General features: G+C 35.5%; 1 protein-coding gene and 1 pseudogene across 8 annotated transcripts in view; one reads left to right on the top strand and one right to left on the bottom strand.

The window, feature by feature from the left end:
- Positions 1–23,659, top strand: part of DMD (dystrophin) — a 1,840,970-nt gene that overhangs the window by 6,328 nt on the left and 1,810,983 nt on the right. The gene's annotated exons all lie outside the window — the stretch shown is intronic.
- LOC105081346 (small ribosomal subunit protein uS19 pseudogene) lies at positions 7,574–22,585 on the bottom strand (annotated as a pseudogene).

Here is a 23,659-nt window from a genome sequence, read left to right as displayed (position 1 = left end):
GCCATGTGAACAGCTGCTGAAGAGCTAGAGGATGCCTCTGGATTAGGTGTACATACCCCATCTCTAATGGGCTATGTCAGAGAGCACCAAGTGTTATCACAGAGTTTACTTCGCTCAGGCCTATGGACTTTGCAGTGTTTTACTTTAAATGTTTGGAAATAGATTTGCTCTCAAAACAAATCCAGAAATAAAAGTATCAAAGGAAGTGACTCTGTAAAGTTTGTACTGTGTAGGTTTCAGTGACCATTGTTTAAAGAAGGAACCGTATGTTACTCATTCATCCATTCGGTCCTGTAACTAATATATATTGAGTGCCTACTTGTGCCGAGTACTGCGCCATGCTCCTAGAGATTATGTTCTAAATAAGTGAGATCATCGGGATGAGAATTTAGGGGGAAAAAATACACACACACACACACACATACACAAACACATATATACACACACTATTTAAATTGAATTTGGGATAAGGGCTACAGAGTAAAGCACACATTGTGATAATGTATAATACTGAGACCTAGACTAGTGTTAGAAATTGGGAAAGAATTCCTAGGAAAATGACACTCAATGTATGACAGAAGAATGAGGTTGTGGAATAGTTGTCCAAGGGAAAAAGACAGCAGAAAAATGTTACATTCAGAGGGAACAACATATGTGAAGATGTAACTTCGTATGAAGAAAGAACTAAAAGATCAGTATAGTAAGTGAGGCAAAGTCTGGAACAAGCATTCAGCTGAGACGGTGGACAGGGTCCAGTCATTAGAGCCTCAAAGGTCATGGAAATGATTTTTTTCTGTAGAATAAGATCAGTGAACAGCCTTTTAAGGGTTTCAGGTAAGGCAGTGATATGACCGTGTAGGTTTGTTTGTTTTACAAATATCACTCTGTTTTGCAAAGAAGAGAGAAAAGGTGTTCTTCATAGATGAAGGACTATCAATCTGAAACTATCAATCTTGTAGCTTCTCCAAGGACAAAAGAAGGTGATGTTGACTAGAATGGTGACAGTGGAATTGAAAGAAGTGGATTTATTCAAGATTTATTTATGAGAGAGAGTCAGTAGGAATTGGTGTTGAGTTGGATATCGTGTCCTCCATGACATAAAGAATTGAGTGGATAATGGTGCCATTTACAAGGAGAAGACTTGAAGGAAGCTGGAATAATGGAACAGATTGGGGGTGTGGATTAATTTTTTTTCATGGAGAGAGTGGGTACTGTGGATATGGGGATGTGAAGCCTACAAATGGAGTCACTACTGGGGACTTAAAGTATGAGCCATGGAGTGTGGATGAGACTTAGCTAGAAAGATCATATAGAGCCTGAAGAGAAGGAGGTCAGGAATTCAATGTGGGAGACAAGAATACTTCAGAAAATCATAGAAGAGACATCTAGAAAGAATGATGAAATCCTAAGGAAAATAATATTTCTGTAAAGGGGAGTGTGCCTTTCAATCTCCAGTTTAATGACTTTATGAATGAGGAGCTCACTTGTAGCACCAGGTGTCTTGCTTTCCACGATTCTGCCATCTATTTACCCCTAATTGCCTCTCCCATATTGATATTTCTATGCAATATCACCAAAATGTTGCTTTAGTAGAAAAGCTTCAATAAATATTTAAATTGTATAATGTATTCAGCTTTTTCCTGTACTCTGTGCTTCCTAAAAATACCTTCTTCGGAAACCCGATTTCAACTGACTACTGTATAATGAAATGAGCCTTCATTGTAAAACATTTATCATAGTCTGAATTTCAATTGCTCAGTCAGAGTTGTTAAGCAATATGAAAAATCATCCTTTGGAGAATACAGAATTGCATAGATATGACAAGGTAAGTTTGCACTTTATTTAATGCAATTTTAGTTAATATAGATGCTTATTGGAAAAATGTCTAAAATTTCTTGAGAGCCATTTAGTAAAATTGATTATTCTTAAACCCACAAAAATGGTTCAAAAATACTTAGAAAACATTGACAATTCAGTTTAAATAAAACTAGAATTGTACTGGAGAAATAGAAGGTACTTGAGTAATTGAAATTTAGTCATGGATGAGTGTAATGTGCTTATCAGTTAGCTTTTGGGGAAGTAAGACTAGATAGACTATTAATATGATATTGAGCAAATTTTACCATTAGGTTTTTACTTGTTTGTAAATAAACACTGTTGAACATCTACAGTGTGCTCTTGGCCTTTTGTAAAATTACAACTCTTTAAGTCAGAAACAAATAGAGACACACACACACATAAATACAACTACTGTAATATGTCAAGAGAGTTATAAACCATAATACAAATCAGCCATAAATGATTACTTATGGATGATGTGATTATGAAAGTTTTATTGAAGAATCCACCTTTACAAGTAGGCCTTAGAGTATGGACTAATGAGACCTTGATCTATCCTACATGCGGTTACTGATAGTACCTTGTATGTGCATAGTGATAGTCTAGGTTCATCTAGTCTTCAAAGATAGTATGTAGCATTCATCAAGGCTATAGCAAGTATTAAGCATTTTTCTGAGTATTTTATACATATACAGGTCATTTTCATTACAGCTGTGGGACGAAGAGGATACAATTATCCATATTTAACAGATGAGGATACTGAGGTACAGGGAGCTTAAGTAATTTGCTTAAGGTAGCTCAGCTTGTACACACTAGAGTCAAGATTTGAGCGGTGGCAGAATGATCTAAGGATTCAAGGTCCTTAACCGGTCAGCTGCCACAACCTCTCAGATTTTGATAAAGAGAGTCTGTCACTACTCTAGAGAGGATAGAGTAAAACACAAAATGGAAGGAATCATGGTGTCTTCTAACAAAAACTAAATATGTTCCACTGAGAATGTTCTTTAAAAAAAAAACTCATAAAACTTTTGTTTGCTCAAAGACTATAGAACCTGGCATATTATAATTAATTAGATAACAATTGAGATGTCCTGAATAACCCCATGTCCATCTTCTAGACCTTCTTAGAGGCTGTATATGATGATGTTTGTAATAAGTCACTTATTTTACTGTTTTATTCCTACCTCTGTCTTCTTACTGTGAGCACTTGAAGGATCAAAGAATAGAACTAATGCAACCCTTGGTCTGTTGTAGTCATCTATAGCAGGCTTCCTCAGAAGGATCTCCCTAGATGTATTTCTGATTTTATTTCACTTTATTTCTAAGAACTGGGCCCACGTCAATAAGATTTAGTACTGTGAACTAAAAAATTTTTCATAGGTTAATGTGACAGTAAATGATAGTGATAAATACCATTCTTAGTGGTGTTTAGCAAAATGACAGTTCATTTAAATTTCTGTGATTACTACTGCTTTTTAAATTTTTTATTTTATTTTTTATTTAAAAAATTTTATTGAAATGTAGTTGATTCACAGTGTTACTTTCAGCTGTACAGCAAAGTGATCAGTTATACGCATACATACATGTATGTTTTTTACATGGACCAACTAATTTTTCTTTTATCTTCATGTTGGTTATCCACAGTGTTGTATGTGGTTGTACCGTTGACCCTTCAAAAACATGGGCAGTTAATCTTCATGTAATTTACAGCCGGCCCTCTGTATCGATCGTTCTTCCACATCCTCTGATTGGACCAGCCACAGACATGGATTATTGTAGTATTTACTACTGAAAAATGTCTGCGTTATCAGTGGACCCATGCAATTCCAACCCACTTAGTTCAAGGGTCAACTGTGTATTTGTATGTAATATACACTATACAATTCTAGAGCACACCAGTAACAAACTGTGAGCACTAGCCTGGGCAGTAGATGACACCTCAGGAGTTAAGTAGTATGCACTCTGCACAACCATGTCACCATTGGATCTCTCACATCTATGATTAGAAATGATACTGAGTTTCTCTGGCTTTGTAAGCAATCGTATCCTCATTTCCTCAAGAGGTATGTATGCACACATATCTATACATGAAAAGATAAAAAGTCAGATAGAGCTTTGGAGCAGAATGGTTCAGTATGTCTGGATGAGAAATGGGAAGTAAGGGGAAGTCACAAATCCACCCCCCACCACCAATGTCTCTTAAATGTACTTATTTTCAAATGGAAAGCCTATTGATTAGCATGTCTTTTCCATGGTACAGATTATTTAGTATTGTCCAATAACTGACTAACAAACAGAAGTATCAGGACAGTATCTATTTTAACTGTTAAAATGCAGCATCTTCTTAACTCTGAAGCCATTGATCTTTGGATTAGCTATATAAATAAGTTATATCTAAGATGCATTTTCACAGATCCAGTATGTTGATTTCCAATAAAACAATGGAAATTTGGTTTAACCAAATGTAGCCTTGCTCTCTAACATTAAATACAGAAACACATGTTTAAAGTTTCCTGCTATAAATGACACTAAGTTGTATTATAAAAAAAATAGAGACTAGTTGGGATATATATTTTTTCATTTTAAACAATCTTGCATTCTCTTTATTTTCTTACTGTGTGAAATCACGTGAAATTGTGTGAGCTACCATTTTCTTAAAAAACAATTTTTTACTTAGTGTGGTGAATGAAATAAATTAGCTCAATTCTTTCAGTATTACTAGTGCGAATATAGCTCACTCCCACCCCTATCCTCACCCCTCCCTCCCCCTCCCTCTCCCTCCCTCCCCCTCTCCCTCCCTCTCCCAACCCTAGAAATTAAGTGGTTTGCTTACAGAAGTATTTGGCTTTACTAAAATTCATTAAAAAATCAGTTAATATTCTTAAAAACAAAACTAAAATCAGTTCTTCTATTTGGAAAGTATTTTTTTAGAAAACTACAACGCGATTGGGAAAAGAAGGGGAAAACAATTTGTTATATCCATATTTTGCTTCCCAAGTATAATAGACAGTTGAAGTTTAATATGTTATTTTACTCCTTAAGGAACTATTAATCATTTAATTTTAATATTAAACATTTGAGATACATATGTTAGCAGTTTCTTTTTGATAATTTTTTAAGAAAATGGAATTATAAATTATAAATCATAGTATCATACTAGTATGATAAAAATACTAGTATGATACTATGATACTATCATAGTATGATAGAAGTAAAACAAGGTATTACCTTTCTATTTTTGATATCCATCATTTGGACTAGATATGGAGATTTTTTTTCCTTAAAATGTCATGCTTTTATTTTTTTTTCTATTCAAACTTCCCGTGCCTTAGTTCAAGTAAAGAATGTCATATCACGAAAATGAACTCAGAAAAATTTTTCCTCCTCTTTCTTTCTTTTTTTAAAATTGAAGTATAATTGATTTGTAATATTGTGTTAGTTTCTGGTGTACAGCAAAGTGATTCAGATACAAATACATATATATATTCTTTTTCATATTCTTTTCCATTATGGTTTATTACAGGATATTGAATATAGTTCCCTGTATTATACAGTAGGACATTGTTGTTTACCTATTTTATATATAGTAGTGTGTATCTGTTAATCCCAAACTTCTAATTTATCCCTCCTCCCACCTTCCCTCTTAGGTAACCATAAATTCATTTTCTATGTCTGTGAGTTTCCTATATTATAAATAAGTTAATTTTTATCATACTTACTTCACTTAGTATGGTAATCTCTAGGTCCATCCATGCTGCTACAGACACCATTGTTTCATTACTTTTTATGGCTGAGTAGTATTCCATTTTTTACACACACACACACACACACACACACACACACACACACCCACCCCACACACACACACCCCACACACACACACCCCACACACACATTTTCTTTATCCAGTCATTTGACAATGGATATTTAGGTTGTTTCCATGTCTTGACTATTGTAAATAGTGCTCCTGTGAAAAGTGGGGTGCATGTATCTTTCCAAATTAGAGTTTTCTAGAGTTTTGGATATATGCCCAGGAGTGGGACTGCTGGATCATATGGCACCTTTATTTTTCATTTTTTTAAGGAACCCTATTACTGTTTTCCATACTGGCTGCACTCCTTTCTGGAACATGCAGCAGTGGTCAGCATTGACCATTTTCTCCCTTGATAAAAATGTTGCCTTCCCTTGAAATCTGTGCATTACACTCTCCTAGGTTTGTTCCCATTTCCTTGGATGTTTCTCTTCAGTCTGCTTTTTCAGCTGATTCTCTCTACTCAACATTTAAATACTAGGTTTCTGCAGGGGTCAGCCCTAGCATCATTGTCTTCTGACTCTGTATTCCTTTCCATGGTCATTGCTCCCATGCCCCTGGTTTTATTAACACTTATATGCAGATAACTAGCCAAGTTATACCTCTAGCTCATATTTCGCCCATGAGTCCCGGAACTGTAATTTCAATTGACTGGTTGATATCTCCATTTCTTTATGACAAAGTTACTTCTACTCTAAAGTGCCCAAAAGGGAGCTTTCTATCCAGTCCTCAAAACCTGATCTTTTCTCATTGTTCCTTTTATCATTGAATCCAATCCATCCAGTTTTACAAGCTAGAAACCTATTTTATCCTTGAAACTTTTCTCTCTGTCATCCACTTATGTCTAAACCATCACCAGTTACTGTGGGTTTTATCTCCTAAAATCTTTTGATCCACTTCTCCTCATTTCCTCTCCCTTACCCTAGCCCAAACTGTTTCTCTCACTAGGAATACAGCAGCAATTTCCTTCCTGGTTTCTTGGCTTCACCTCTTACCCAGTCCCTCTAATTCATTCTCTAAAATTCATCCAGTCAGTTAAATTTGATGATATCAGCAGCCGTTTAATCACTTTAGCAGTTACACGGAAAGCAAAATAAATAAATAAATAAAACAAGATCTAGACCTTGTTTCCTTTCCTGTCACATCTCCTGTATTGTTTCACCTACTTCATCACCTTTCTGGTTTTCTTCCTGCTCCTTGAATAGGCTTTGCTTCTTTCTGCCACAGGGTTTTTACACATGCTTTTCTTTCTGTCCTCTCTCTTTTCACCTAGATAACATCAATTTCCACTTAACAGCCACTCTCTCTAGGTATACATCAAAATTCCCTGAGTAGATAAAATTTCCCTACCATGTAACATCCTTCCATAACATATAGCATGTATATGTATGCTTATCAGTCAGACACTGTTGTTAAGTTCCATGAATCCAGACACATCAGTTATTTTTTGATCACCATTGTTTCTCCAGAACCAGGCATATAAATATTTTTAATAATTAATTATATTAGTGTTTAGCATTTTATTGTACACTATTATTACAGCTATTGACATATAAGAACATGTTATAGTAATGATAATTTTATTGCATTTGATGAAAATTTCATATAACAACAAAAGCACTTTAGTTCTGGTTAAAGCTTAATGTGTTTAAATAAATATTGAAGCTATGTTTTTTGTTATTGGGTTTTAGTCCCTTCCTTGATTCCCCAGACTCCATTTTACTCTAGACTCTTTTGGGTTTTGGTATCATTTTGTTTTGTTTTTAACTGTTTTCAACTCATGTATTTTTTTTTTCTTTTTTTCTCTGTCTTTGTAAAATCCCAATGACACTTGTCAATGTTAACTGTCTCCTTTATATGAAAGATGTTCTTCCTTGATTCTACACTATTCTAGTTCTTTTTTCTTTTACAGTTGCTGTCGCTTTTCCCTCTTCGCATTTACTGTCTGTGGACATTCTGGAAAAATCAGCCATTTACTCTTTGTTTTTATCTTTGCCTATCTAATTCTTTTGTTTTGTTTTGTTTTTAGAGAAGTCTGGCATTTATTGGCCAGCAGGCTACTTGAGGGAGAGGAAGCGGGAGGAGTGGGTGGCCCCGAAGCCAGCTGGCAGTGCCTCACAGACTTGCAGGGGACTGAGAACTCGGCTAGGTAGTGGCCAGTCATCTCAGGCTTGATCTCCACCTGGGGAAGGTCTCGCCGTTGAACACGCCCACCACGCTGCCCACTGTCTCGGGCAGGATGATCGTGTTGCGCATGTGCGTCTTCAAAGCCTCGGGCTTCTCCACGCGCCGCACGTTCTTCTTGGCCTCACGCAGGCGCGTCTGGAGGGAGTGTGGCTTTCTCCTCAGGCGTGGTTCAGCCGTCGCCGCTGTCGCTCGCTATACAGCTAATATCTGCTGCTCGTAGGACGTGCCCAGCAGCAGGTCGAGGTCCACGCTGTGGTAAGTGAACTTGTGGAAGGTCCACTTCTTCTTTTATTCCACTTCCGCCACCTTGTTAGTTCTTCAGAAAGCTGTCTTAACTCTTGAGGAAGAGATTTGTTTTCTTTCTAGCCTAAAAGAGCTTGGGACATGTATTTGGGTGCAAATACGAAGTAGTAACTTCATTTTACGGTGTTCAGAGAAAGAGACATGGAGCATTAAGTGATTCGTCCTTACATATAGAAGATGGGAAGGCTTAAAAGCAAATTGAAAGTAATCCCTTTGAGAAAGGGCAGAAGAGTTTTGCAATGAGAAGTACATTGCACTGTATGAAAATATATTGTTAATAACAACTTTTTCATTTTATAGGGGAAAGACAATAACTTTCAGTCAAACACAAGAAAAAATGCATTATGTAAGTCATAAGTGGAATCTAAAAAAGTTGAATACATAGAAGCAGAGAGTGGGGAGCTACCCACTCTCTACCAGTGGTGGGGAGCTGGGGGAACTGGGGAGGTGTTGGTCAAAGGGTACACAGTGGCAATTATGTAGGATGAATAACTCTAGAGAGCTAATTTACAGCGTGGTGACTATAGTTAGTAATACAGTATTGAAAACTAGAAGTGTCATAAGAGAATAGATTACAGGTGCTCCCATCATGAAAGGTAACCGTGTGAGACAATGGTACGTTAATTAGCTTGACTTTAGTGGTCATTTCACTTTGTGTACGTATATCAGATCATGTTGCACATGTTAAATACATAAAATTTTTACTAAAAATATTTTTTAAAGTGATAACACCAAAGCTGACAAGGATGTAGAGAAACTAAGTCTCTCAATGTTATGGGAATGTAAAATGTTCATACCAGCTTTCTTGTTACTAGCCAGGAATTGGATATAACCCAAATATCCATCAATGGATGTATGTAAAACAAACTATGGTGCATCCATATCATGAAATACTACTTAGCAATAAAAAGAAATGAACTATAGATACTCAGTAAAACAACTATAGTAGATCCCAAAGGCACGAAACTGAAAAAAAAATCAAAAGGTTACATACTGTATTATTCCTTTTATATCACATTATTGAATGACAAAATTATAGAGATGGTGTACAGATTATTGGTTGCCACAGAGTTAGGAATAGGGGTGTTCTATATAGGGGTGCCACAAGAGAGACTGTGGTAATGGACATGTTCTATGCCTTGATTGTGGTGTTTGTTATACAAAGCTACACTTGATGAAATTGCATAGAACTACACAAACACACACACACACACAGAGGGTCACAAATCAGTGCACATATAACTGGTAAAATGCACATATAACTGGTAAAATCTGAATAAATTCTATGGACTATACCAGTTAATTCTCAGTTTTGATGTTGTACTATAGCCACCTAAGATGTCAGCATTGTAGGTGGTAGGATGAAGATTGCACAGGACATTCCTGCATATTTCTTCACAACTTCCTGTGAATCTATACTTAATGCAAAATAAATTACTTTTTAAGTACAGTGTTAAGCCTTTAACAAACCCTCAGTGTCCTAAAGGTCAGAGTATTGTCACCAGACCTAATCAGTGAGTAAGTCTTACAAATTAATAAATCCACCACTCGGTACAGACAAAGGATGGTTTAATGCTAACTCACTAGAATGCAATCCATTTCTATTATACAGGAACATGCATCACTTATTGAACAAAATGTCATTGTGATTTAAGCCTTGTTCTAAATGTCCTACCTTGTGAGATATTGTGCTTTGGGTTGTTTATGATCAAAAAGCCTATATGGGAAGGGCTGGCATTTCAGAAGTTAGGTCCATAGGCATGGTAATTGGACAGGGCCTGAGACTACTTAGCTTTTCAACCTTACTCTAGCTGCCAAGCCAAGTAATGATGGACAAGCCAATATTTAGCTATTACTTTTTAAGTGCATGGCACTGAGCTGAGCGTATATAATACTGATCATTCTCAAAAATATATTAGGAATAATAATGTTGCTTCATAAGGCTACTTCTTGTTGGCATTAAAAAGGGGATATATGAAATTGCTTCATGAGTGACAAAGGTGTTGTGAATAATTTTTGTACTTTATATTATTATAACTATTAATATTCATGAATAGCTCCCTTAAATGTAACTTCCAACGAAATAACAAATTGTATAAACAGATAATATAGATCAAGATAATCTCTGAATGTGTGTATATGTATGTATGTATATGATCTCCTTACTTTAGTCTTAAACAAATTTGTACTTCTCATTATTTCCGAGTTATGTTTCTAAAACACAAATCAGATCTTGTACCTTTAGCTTAAAATCGCTTAGAGAATCCTCTAGCTACAGGGTGAAATTCAAGCCCCCAGCACACAGGACCGTTTACAGTGTGGTTATCTGTTCACATCTCTCACCTCTTTATCTGCTGTTCCTCACCATGAGCACTTCTCTTCAGCCATAGAATTGTGGTTCTACAAATAAGTCGTATAATTTCTTATCTATGATCTGTTCCTACTTCCTGGAATGTTCTCAAAAAACAAATCACTACATGTCTTCCACTAACAACTTCTATTCATTATTTTAGCGTTTGTTTATGGAACACCATCAAAAAGTGTTCCTGACTACCCTCTGTCAGGATAATGGTACCCCTGTTCTGTGTTTACTGAAAATTCACTCTAGATAATTCTAGGCAAGTTATTATATCCTCTTTTTCAGTGTCAGGTTGTTTCTGATTTAATTCCTTGCTCCTTAAGAGGAAGGTTTGTTCCTGTTATTTATGGGTTCCTTGTGCCTAATTGTCTGGAGGCATCAAATCATTATGTGTTTGAAACTCAGGTTTCCAGACTGAAAAGGGTTTCTGTCTAACAGTGAATACTGGTATGTATTATTGTATTTGCATACACATACATGATAACTAATGAAACAGATAAGGATAATCTTTAGTACATGATTTTGTCCTGAGTAGTCAATGAATTGTAAAAGTTAGAAACCTCAGACTAAAATATTTGTTACTAAATCTAGATCATTCATGCAATCAGGAGTGTTTTTGATTTATCTCTGTAATTTTTTTCTGTTTTTTCTTAGTCTTGAAAGAAATGTCAGAGATAAAAAAAGTCCAGTGCTATACAGTATGACCTTGTTTATTTTATATATAGTAGTCAACAATACTTCAATCAAAAATAGTAATAATAATTTTTAAAAAAGAAAAAAAGCCCAACTTGTGGGGATTACTTTGAGGGGCTGCGAAGCTGACATATGGAGATACGTTGGGTGATATGAAATTAACACCAAGCTATAGAGACACAGAAAGGGTAGAAATTGGGGGAATTGCTTCTGTTCACACGTTCAAGCCTGCTGAGCCTGCTGTTCTTTGATATGGGCACAGGAGCTTTAAGTATCCGACTGGGTATCTGAGGACAAATTGCTAAGAAAGTGAATGGTTGGCTTGGACTATCTCGAAGACAAGTGTTTGCTTCTGCTTGAGCTATTGTTGGAGTTTCCCTGAAGGGACTTAGAACGGAATGTCCATTCCAGGGAGTGTTCAGTTTCAGATAGCTGCCTTCCTGAGCTCATTTTCCACCCTGAGGGCTGGCCACAATGATTGGAAATCTTTCATCTGTTTTAATCTGGAATGGAGCTCATTTATAAAAGGAAAGTTAGTCATTGGGTAACTATGTGCACAAGCGAAGAGCCCCATTACACGTATTCCCAAACTCAAGGTGAGAAATGTCTATTGAATGACTCAAACATATAGAATTGAAGGGTCTCTTAAAACAAAAAAAGCATCTACTGAGTCAGTCTCACAGCTTATTCTTATTTATTTGGTGGAATCTTTTGCACTAGAAATGATATTTATAAATATTTTCTTGACAAGTGACTACGAACTGTATTTGGTGCACTATGTTAACATACTATTCATGCATTACAGAAATCCATACATCGGGTGTACCCAGGCATTTTGTGAGAAAAACTGCCTTGAGTGATAATGATTTGCCGAAGCAGTGGGCCCTCTGACCTGATTTTAGAATGAAATTGAGTTTCTGCAAACTAATATAGTAACTTTCTCTTTAATATTTTATCTTCAAATACATTATTTGTATTAAAAACGTTTTTATGGGACATCATGACAATGTATTTTGCCTTGAAAAACTTTAACCAAAGAAAAGACATGACGTAGACATTTTATCCACAATTGATGATGATAGCTCTATGATAAAATTTTCTTAAGAAAGGCATACATTACTGTTGTATTAAGTTTTCAACTAAAATAGATTATATGTCCAATTTTTGATCTCCATATGACAAAAGTAGAGAGCTATCCAACCAGAAAACAATCCAGGCCTTGAATAATATGTTGTACCTAAACTAAGTTCATAAGGCATTCTCCTGCCTGGGGATCACATTGCAGAAATGTGGTATCCAATTGAAAACTGAAACTGTGGACTGTGAATAAGAAATAGAGGAGAGTTGATTTCTAATCCAAGACATTTAGAGATCAAGTTGTACTGCTGAGCAATTAATTTTCATGTATCCATTATCTATTATAATGGATGATAATGATGAAAACATTCCTTATATATAGTTTAATTCTTAAAAAAACTGCGGTGAGGAAGTATATTACCATTCCCACTGACAAATAAGGTAACTGAGTCTATATTATTTGTATTCTAATTTGGTTAATTTTATTAGCTCTATTAGATTACTCCCATGTGGATGTTGCAAGCCATGTCTTATACATGCTTATATTCTCACAGATCTTAGAATATGATTATGTGCTAGGGAGAAGCTTAATAAATGTGTGTTGAATTAATTCATTTATATCTAAAAGTGATGGAAGGAGTGATCAGTTGCCCATAAATTTCTTTTGATCATTACGTCTGATATTTTAGAAATATAGTATAGAAAGAATCTCACATAATTTAAAAAAATAGAATTATCCACATATACACCCAGAGTTCTCAAAAATTACACAGGCTATTGATCCAGCCTGCAGCTCAGGTTTAAAATGCATTTGAGCTTTTCATGTGTTTTAATTGTTCACATTAAAATATTATACCCAGATAGACATTCCCTTTTGGAATCTTGAGTACTTAAACAAAAATATACCCTTTATAATGTAAGTATAAAAAAAGATACCAATCGATTAATATGCCAGGTATCTTTCCAATTGTAAGAAACCATTAAAATTGTACACATACATTCTGAGTGTAGTGTATCTTTTATCAAAGAACATAATCAATTGTTATAAATATTCAAATATTTATTCAGATACTTATCTGCTATATCCTTACATTAGTTTTAGAGTTCTTTCAAATATAAATTCCTGTGGGTGTAAAAGGGAGTTCAGAGTTTGTATATAGAGGGAGAAAGAACATCTGGCTTTCAATTTTGTACTTAGAATTCATTTGGATCCATTTTAGAGAGTTTTTTCCCTTTAAGATGAAATCCAGCTTTCATGTTATATGTATGTTTGTGTGTCTCTGTGTGTGATTGTATGTGTGTGTATTTGTATGTCATAAAGAAAGAAAAACACAGGGGTCCAATATGTGATTTCTAAGATAAGGTATTATCCAACTAAAATAGTTAACTTGGGAGATGTGAATTACTTTTTGTTACTGGATATGATTTTAACAGTCCCTTAAGTTCATTCCCTCTAAAATGAAAAAGAATAATCAACTGCTTAAAGATAATTTTAAAGTAAGCACGTATCATTGCTATATAAACCAGAATACACAGAAGGTTTTTAAAGCAGTAGGACATATTTCCTCTCCAGCCTAAATTTAAAAACTGATGAAATTTTAGATCTCAATAAGTTTAATACATATAAACAAAATGCTCATTTAACTATAAAATCTGTGTACCTAATTTCCAAGGCCTAGAAATTAAGTAATTTGAAATTAAATTGCAACCTATTACTAGGCATTAGTCAGGAATATTATGTTATAGCATCTGTTACTTCCTCTGAGTTAGGTGTGTATTTCTTGGTATTAGTAGTCAATTTATGACTACGAATATGCATGCAGCCCAAAAGCAGAGCATGCATTTCATTGACTGCGATTACAAGCATGATTTTTGACATCTTATTCATTGGGAGAGTGTCATTTAATGTTAATTGAAATGAATGTGAATGCTTTCACATTCTTAGTTAATAAATTTTCTTATTGAATAAAACCTATCATGTCTGGTGTGCTTTGAGGATCGAGAGTGTTCCTTTAAATAAAGGAGAAGAAAGGGCCAAAGGAAGTGAGATGGCATCTTTTGTGCTAGTTCCAACATGAGTATTTTGTAGAAAAAGAAATAAAGCCTTCTTTAGATGTAGGCAAAGTGAATAGTTTGGCATTCCTTCTTCTTAATTCCTAGACTTTTGTGCCTGTTTTTCTTCTATCGCACTTCATTCTTGCCTTTAATTCACTTGTCTATAGGACTGTTTCTCCCAGTAGGCAGTGAGTTTTGCACAGTGACTACTGTTATTTCTGTATCACTTGTGGTTAGCCAAGTCTGTAGTGGCTGATGCTTAGTAAATGGTGACTGAGTGAATGGATCCTGACATGGCTGATGTCTGATGTCATACTTGTTTGGATTTGGTTTTGGTATGAACAGTGGGAAGAGAAGTCGCTAGTGCTAAGCAGTACTGTATATTCAAATGGATTTCTTGGGTTTATACATTGGAGTAGCTTAGACAGTGAAGGAGATAAACTGTTAAAACAGATATGTGTAGTCAAGAAGTATTTGTTCATCTTGAAATCGCTAAAGGAGAAAATTCAGATCCCCTTTCTAGGTGACTATTAATATCTGTGAAAATTCTTGTAAGTCATAAAATACCATGACAATATAAGAAATTTCCCATGAAGAAAAAACTCACTGACTTCTTAGTTCATTAAGATTAGTGATGCAGTCATAACATTGTAAAATGACTGTAACTCAATAAAAAAAAAAGTTAAAAAAAAAAGATCAGTGATGCTGTATGTGGTTGATGGTCACACTCTGTTGCTTAGAAGAGATACACCATATGATCCAACAAAATTTTCCAAATTTTTAGGGGTTCCCCACTTCCTTCCTTCCTAACACATACTGAATTTCAGGCATCACAGTAAATGTTATATCACAGTAAATGTACAAAATGTTAAAATTTACAGCACAGTAACTGTGAAGTTGAAAGAAAAATGAAACATAGTTTCCATCCCCTACAAAGAATAAAACTATACAAGTCCAGTGAAATATGGAGATTGCTATGAGGTAGGTTTATACAAGTTGCAGTGGCAGCATGTGGGAAGGAACACCATAGTCTGCAAGGAGATCCAAGATTTTCAAAAAAGCTGAAAGAATTGGGCTGAGGCTTAATGAGGAAAAGAATTTGTCAGACTGAGAAGCAAGAAAGGACATTTAAGATAGAAGGAACAGCATGTATAAGAATGTGAAGTAAGTGCAGTATATTTAGGAAATTAAATAAATGGATATTAATCAGGTCCTAAACCCAATAATATGGCATGAGCAAAATACAAGTTAGTCAGATCATGATGAGCATACCAAGAAATTATTAGTCATGCTAAGAAGTTTGGAAGCCAGTGAATAACTTTGAGCAGGTAATTAGTACAATCTAATATTTGCATTTTAGTTCTTATTGTTTAGAGAAGGCTCTAACACTCTCTTGATGAATCATGAATTGGAGAAAATGTGGGGGAGTGCAACCCCATAGCACGGATTCTCAATCTTGAGCCTCTATAATGATTAACAAAATACAGATTGCAGGGCTCTACTCTCGATAGATCTGAGGTGGGACTCAGTAATTTGTGTTTTTAGAAGTTCCCATGGTGATGCCTCTGTCCCTGGTCCAGGGACCATACATGGGGAACCCCTGACCTAAAGCATCCATCCTAGGATGCACATTAGAATCACCTGGGGAGCTTTTGGAATTGTGCATATTTATGGCCCTGCTTCTAGATCCATTAAAGCAAAACTGAAAAACATCAGGGACAGATTGTGTTGAGCCACTGTTCTAAAAGCAGGTATAAGAAGATTGTGATTATATCATAAATAATGTCCTTATTAGGGCATTAAGAATGGAAAAGATGGAATGCAATTGAGAGATATTTAGATATGTAGTTGGTAAAACTTAATGGAATTTGATTAGGTAATGAAGAAAGGAAAGGATTACAGAGAAAAAATGTAAATATTGACTTCCTAGTTTCTGGTTTGGGCAAATAAAGTTTGTACTGTACATGTTTGTACTTATATCCATTTAGAAATTGTGCAAAATGCTTATATGTATAGAAAGAAAAATTTTCAAATGTCCAGTAGATTGATTTAAGTCACTCTAAAGACAAAACTTAGACCTAGTATTTAACCATTTCCTTCAGGAGGATTGTATAGTTACAAATTGTGCTCACAGGAGCACACTCCATCGTAGCGCAGTGCCCAGCATGGGTGAGGGGAGGCATCATTTATCAATTCTGTCATAAGACTGGGTTTTGAATATAAGACAGACTTTATAACAATATTTTGTGTTATAAAAGAGTTCATATCCTGAACTAGAGGGATGATGAGACCATAGATTGTTTATCCTAGCTAAACATAGAACAGGAAATAGTGTCTTCCAACAGTAAGAGCAATTAGAATAATCATTAATTAGGGTTTTTGCAATTCCTTTGTGAAGAACTATTCTGTGTTAGATGAAATAAAGTTCTCTGCTGCCATTATAGTTCTCATCTTGTGAAAATGTTGAATGAGTGTAGATTCCTAAAGGAAATGAGAAGTTAGGTAAAATTCACATTCACTTAGAAACCCCTTGCACTGAAAGATTCTGATTACTACAAATGGATATAGAAGAACTTCATTCACTCAAAGAGATTATTACAGGTAACAAGTTTAAAATTGAACTTAACTCACAAACTGGAGAATATTTTTCCCTGCTATAGACTGCTGTCAGTTCTGTGAAGCTTACAAGGTCACGTGTTATCTGGATCCAGCCTACTGCTCCTGCCTCTTCTCTCACCACTCTCCTTACCTCCTACTCCTACCCCTTTAGCCAGGGAGCCCTCAAAGTACCGTCCTCTCATGTTCTCAGTTCTACATCTTCCTGAAATGCCTCCCCTTTACCCCTTTTTCCTTACTGAAAACGTTATAAATCAAAGCTTGATTCCCATTCTATCCCCACAAGAAATCCTTTCCTAATCCTCTTCAGTCCCCTTCACTCCGCCAAACACAGTGAGGCATCATTTCACAGTGTTCCCATGGCAGTTAATAACTCTTTCAAAATGCAGAACGTCTTTTGCTATGTTTTGGTCAATGTATTTAATTTTAGAATTTAAATTCCTTGAGGATATGGAAGTGTGTTTGATTTATCATGATTTTGGTGGTAGTGTTATTTTATTGATGTGTCCCCCCATACCGAGAAATAAGCATAGGGTTTAGAATGTAAAGGTATTCAGTTAATGCTTTTTAAATAAATAAATGAATATCTAAAAGCATACGAGGAACAGAGTTCATGTAACGCTATCATTATAATTAATATCCTTTTTTGTTGTAGTGTCAAGAATATATATATATATATATATACACACACACACACATATATATATATCTGTATGTGTGTATAAACAGATGTATATCCAATGGGAAAATGGGAACAATCTTAATTTAAACACAAAATATTACAAATAGAGGATGAGAAGTTATTGTATGTTAGTTTGCTAGAGCTACCAAAACAAAGTACTATGGCAGATTGGGTGGCTTGAACAACAGAAATTTATTATTTCACGGTTCTGGAGACCAGACATCTGAGACCAGGATATTGGCAAGGTAGATTTCTTCAGAGGCCTCTCTCCTTGGCTTATAGCCAGCTGTCTTCTCCTTCTGTACTCACTTGGTCTTTGTTCTGTGCATCCCTATGTCTTAACCTCCCCTTCTTGTAAGGACACTAGTCATTTGGTTTAGGGCCCACCGTAATGACCTCATTTAATCTTAATTATCTCTTTAAAGACCCTATCTCCAAATACAGCTGCATTCTGAAGTACTTGGGGTCAGGACTAACATATAATTTGGAGGGACACAATTGCACCTGTAACAAGAAACTGTGTCAAAAAACAGTTTTGAGAGCAGAAGAGATTAACATCTGAGTGGAGTATGGGAAAGAGGAAAATGACTCAGTTCTTTGCTGGTCTCTTCTCATTCTTCCTCTGAACCAATCAAATCCATGGGAAATGGTTTTGTAATTCTCACTGCTACAAGGGATTCATTTGCTTGAGTTCTGCCCCCTAGCCCCTCCCCCCTGTTAATGAGGGCTGTGACAGTGTGGTTGTGGTGCAGATGAATTCTTTGTGCAAGGTACAATTAACAATTTGTAACCATAAAGCAGCAGCAAGCAAAAGAACTGTAGGAGAATAAAGATAAGGTGGTTAGGAAAAGAAAAAAAAAGGGGCTGGAAAGCTGGGAAACAGGAGAGAATAAAAAATGAGTTAAGGAGATTGAAGATTTTAAAAGATGATATAGACAGACCTACAGGCAGACAGACAGGTAGATGATAGACAGATATGGCTTAAAAGAAGCCTGATATTTGGTCTGTGGTTTTGCTATTTCACTAGTTTGACATCCTATGGTGAATAACACAATCATAGACCGTCACAGCTGGAAAGGACCTGGAGAATGTTTTCCAAGCCCTTATTTTACAGATATCAAAAGTGAGAGTCCAGTTCTCATAGCTTGTTAGATACAAAGCCAAGACTAAATAAAACCCAGGTGGCTCATAGCAGGTGATTTTCACATCGTATCACTCTGCTGTATAGTTGTATGGTTAGAGAAAGTCTGTGGTATATGAGGGTCAAGGTGGTATCTTATACTGCTTTCATAGTCCCCACATCTTTATAAAGAGTGCTAAATTCATTTGATTGCAGGTTAACTATTCAGTAGTTATATATGTATACATGTAATTATTCATGTATATGCATATATGGAGTGATGCTCATATAAACACATAAACATATGTTTATAAACATCATGCTTGGTTATTTAAAAAAGTTATTCCTGTAGCAGTCATCTATCTTCCAATTTTATTTATATGCAGAAAGAAACAACAGCAAACAAAAATTAGAAAAGACCGGGGAATTAGTAAGTCAAAATCATCACTTCTGGAAATTAAAATAGAGAAATTTCAAAAACCCCATGACTGGGCCTTTATGTGTTCATCCAACCTCATCTTTTTCTACCCAGACACCACACAGTCCAGCTGTGCTATTTTATTTTTCTAGAAAATGCCGTCCTCCTCATCTCTGCATTTATATGTACCCTTTCCCATCTTGTTTGCATAGTAAATTCCTAAAATTCTTTTGACTAAATTTCCTCTAACTAAAATTCCTAAATTTCCTCTGCTTAGAGTTGGGTGTAGTCCTCTTGGTGCCTTACGTTTATCTCTAAAACAGAAGCTACCATATCATAGAAATGACTTTTCCACTACCATTTATTACCATTTTATTAAGTCCCTACTCACAGAATGCAGAAGGTAAACCCTAGGACTCCAAGAAATGTGGATGCAATATTGGAAAAGACGTGTTTATAGAATAGTTATTGTGATTAATATAGAGCTTTATACTTACTGGAATAAATATTTATACTTTTGAGTCATACTCTGAGCAACAATATTGGTGGATACTGTGTGTTATAAGCAGTGTAAATCAGAAATACTGTGGGGGGGAGGTTGAACATTCATTGATGTTAAATAAATGGTCAGTTTTTACAGATGATTGTTTTGGAAATTAAATTCTGTTTCAATATGTTTTTTCTACATAAACTATACATTGTTAAGTTCACCTTAAGCTATTTGAGTATATAGCTTTCATATAAATTTTATATGCATGTTTAAGATATATGGAAATGAAAAGCAAAATCTTGTGAACAGGAAGTGATAAGACTTTTTAAATTTAGCCATGTCTTTTTTTCCCCTAAGCTTTTGAAATATTCTGTTAGCAGTATCATTAGAAAACTTTAGCTCTGGAAGATTAATCTTTGAATGATTAACTTGGAGACAAATCACATAGCCAAAATAAAATTTCACCTGTAATTAGCAGGGGATATATCTAGAGTGAGATTACACTCTGGATTATTTCAATATTTCAAATTGTATATTCCAAACTTTATCCATTTAGTATTTTATTATAAAATTTTAAATTATATTTTAAATTTATTTTTAGTTTAAGATGAGAGAAAAATAGGCTTCATTTTAGAATATTTCATTTAGAAGTTCCTGGACTAATATCATCTTGTTCTAACTTTCTTAAAAACCTGATTTAACCTTTCCCATATAAGCACTGATTGCAACTTCTTTATTTATGACACGTGGGATGTCTGTGTCTGTGGTATTGAGCACATATTTGAACTCTATGTGCCTATTCCCACCTCCCATGAATTCCATGACAGCAGAGATCACGTCTTATACATCTGTGTATCTCCAATAGCAAGATAGATCTCAATTCTACAGAAGTTATAGAATTGAGAGTTTGAGATGACAGAATAAGAACATGTCATAGATGGAAAGCATACATGGAGTCCAGGCCAGACTTACAGAGGAAGTGGCTCAGAATGAGCCAGGGATTCAACAAGGAGAATCAAAGTTATTTGGTCATGAGTGGCTGGTAAATGGTGGGAGATGAGGAAAAGGGAATGGTGATAGCAGACACCAGGATGGCAATCCCCAAGGAATGCTCTGTGGAACACTAATTATTCAATGTGTGCTCCCTCTCTTTTTCCTTACCCCTCAAAAAAAAAAAAAGAATAAAAAGACTTCTGTGGTCCTATGTTAGGAAAATGCTGCTTACTGTATCCTCTTCTTAGAGTTTCAGTGTGTGCGCAAGGTGCTTTGGAATCCTGTTGTAAAGATAACCTTTTAACCTCATTTCCCAAACTCATTTAAACATACAACTCCTTCCACATACAACCAGTAAAAGCCATTGCGTCTAATGTTTTATGAAATGTATTTTGAGGTTCTTGAAAAGAGCTAATCAACCTGGATAATTGGGAAGATGATGATAAAACATCAGCAGAAGCAGAGAAACCAGGAATAAGATCAAAATTAGAGCTCAGTAGGAAGAGTGTTGTTTGGTTCAAAACATTAACTGGGAATTGTTGATGGGCTATCCAGGTGGGTGTATAATACAAGCTTTTGGGATAGAGGACTGAAGCTAAGAAAAGAGAAATATTTGGGAATCATCTACCTGGGGCTGATATTTGAAATTGTGGAAGACAATGAGATTGCAAAGGGAGAGCATACACTAAGAACGAAAGGATAGGAGGACCCTGGCGGAGTAGAGATGTGTGCACCTCATTTAATACTCATAACCAGATCATGAGGAAAGATTCATCCCCATTTTAGAGATGAAAAATACTAAAGCACACAGAGTTGAAGCAATTTTTCTCAAGGTCACATAATTGTAAATGGCAGATAAGAGATTTTGACCTCTGCTCTAAAATTAGCTCCTGACTTTCAGTGTTTGCTAATACATTTTTAAAATAGTGAAAAAAAGTGTTTTTGTAGAGCACAGCAACATATCATTTTACTGGATTTCCTCTTTTAGTTATGTTTTTCTTTGAGGTACGATACATTTTCAGTTATTGGCCAAAGAGGAAGACTAGATTATTTTTGGCAAACAATGACCTCATTCATGAGAGCTACTTAATTATGAACCAGACTGATATCTGCACAGTACTGGGTCCCTGAGAATAAGTCCTTGCAATTGCATGTGCCGTATTGAATTTGGGTTGCAGTTACAGGGATAAAAATTAAAATAGGAAATAAAATACCAATTTTCCTTCCATTACTGTTTTATTATTTTTACTTTAGGCATATAAAATTACATTCATAGGGACATATTAAAATGTATTTTCTAGATAATTAGTTCACATAATTTAAGCAATTATTTTGAATGACTTAGTGTGGAGACGAAACAGTTCTGTAGAGTTTGGCTTTGCTTATGTTTGACCTAGATTTCTTATTAATTTTATAATATTGTACTTTAGTTTTCAAAATCAGATTTCGTATATAAATGTTCATGTCAGTTCATAACACATTATTTAAAAAAAATAAAACTTTTTTATTACTGTTTCGATAGCAATACCTAAGAGTGTAATACACATAGGTGCATGTACTTCAGTTTACAAATTACAGAGAGCTATGGGCAGAAAGCAAGATTTGATACAGAATAATATCTTTCATTAAAATAGAGCTTTCCACCTAGAAATGATACACACCTATTGATATCACGCTGGCACACAGGGACACTACACACGTGCCCACTCCGCGTTGTATTAGCCTTATGCATACGTTAGTGTTCAACCAAGGTAAAATAATGCACACCATTGAATATCAGACTTCCCAGCTCCCTTTTCTGCCTTCCTTTAAGCAGTCAAAACAAGTTGATTTCTTCCTCCTTTCTACATCGACTGTTTTACCTGCCACTCTTTATATTACAAGCATTCACTTTCCTCTTTTCCTCTTGTATTTCATTCAGCACGTTGGTATCAGTGGCCATGACTTAGAGGCTTAGTGAAGTGAAGGACGTATTATGAACAAATTAAGCCCACTGTTTTCTTTATGGAAGCAGCTGCAGAGTGTTTCTGATTTTTTCCCCTTCTTCAGTGAAGGTGCTAAGGAGGAAAATCTCCTGGCTTCAAAGTCTACAACTGAGACAGAAACATTGAAACAGGAGAGGGACTGTGAAAGACATGGAAATGGAGACCTTTGAGCAAGATGATGAAAGCCACAGGTGGTTTGGAGACCCTGGGAAACAGAACAGAACATAGGGTCGGAGTGAGCAGGCAGATAGATGGGAGGCTTGGAGCCCCGGAACAAGTCTGACGTCTCAGTGATCTCAGTACATACTCAGTACATGCTGGTGGTGCTGCAGGGCTTTGGCTGAGTGCCTACCCCAGACCTAAAAATAGCCAGCCTGACTCTTTTGTAGTGTCAGCCAGAGGCACAGCTGTGTGGGGACTGGCTATCTTTCTCCTTGCTTTTGACAAAGAGCTGAGGCTCGGTGGGCCTGAGTGTACACCTGTTGAGACAGCAAGTGCTGAGTTTAGTTGTCAACGCTGCTGAAAGTAATTTCAGACTTTCATCCCAATCGATTACTTGGACCCCAGGAAATTTTTCTCTTTCTCCTCAATCCCCCTCCTTGTCCGTAAAATATATATTTCTCGAGCCGATTTTAGAGTGATTGTCACCCAAGGGTTTTTTTTTTTTTAATTATCAAAGCAATAAATCCCCTAGTTAAGTGACTAATTAGACTTTTATTTTCTTAATTTAGTAAAATTTAAGAGCTTTAAATATACTTTTGGAAGAACTTGGGAAATATTTTCTTTCCTACAAATCTAAAGGTAGAATATTGCCCCTTATATCATGATGTAAAAATATCACCTCTACGTTCTTTACATGCTAGGATATTCAGTTTGAAACTAGGATTTGGCTTGCATATATTTTTGCAGGAAAAAAACTCATTCTTAATTTCTTTCAAATATACTATAAATTGAAACACTGGGTTTTTCTTAAAGATTCAGATTCTAGTCCTTCTTTAAATGATTATTGTTAGCCTTATAAAATTATTTTA

This window comes from Camelus bactrianus, chromosome X (genome assembly GCF_048773025.1).
Source record: "Camelus bactrianus isolate YW-2024 breed Bactrian camel chromosome X, ASM4877302v1, whole genome shotgun sequence".
NCBI classification, from domain to species: domain Eukaryota; kingdom Metazoa; phylum Chordata; class Mammalia; order Artiodactyla; family Camelidae; genus Camelus; species Camelus bactrianus.
This window is presented reverse-complemented; position numbering and strand designations above follow the sequence as displayed.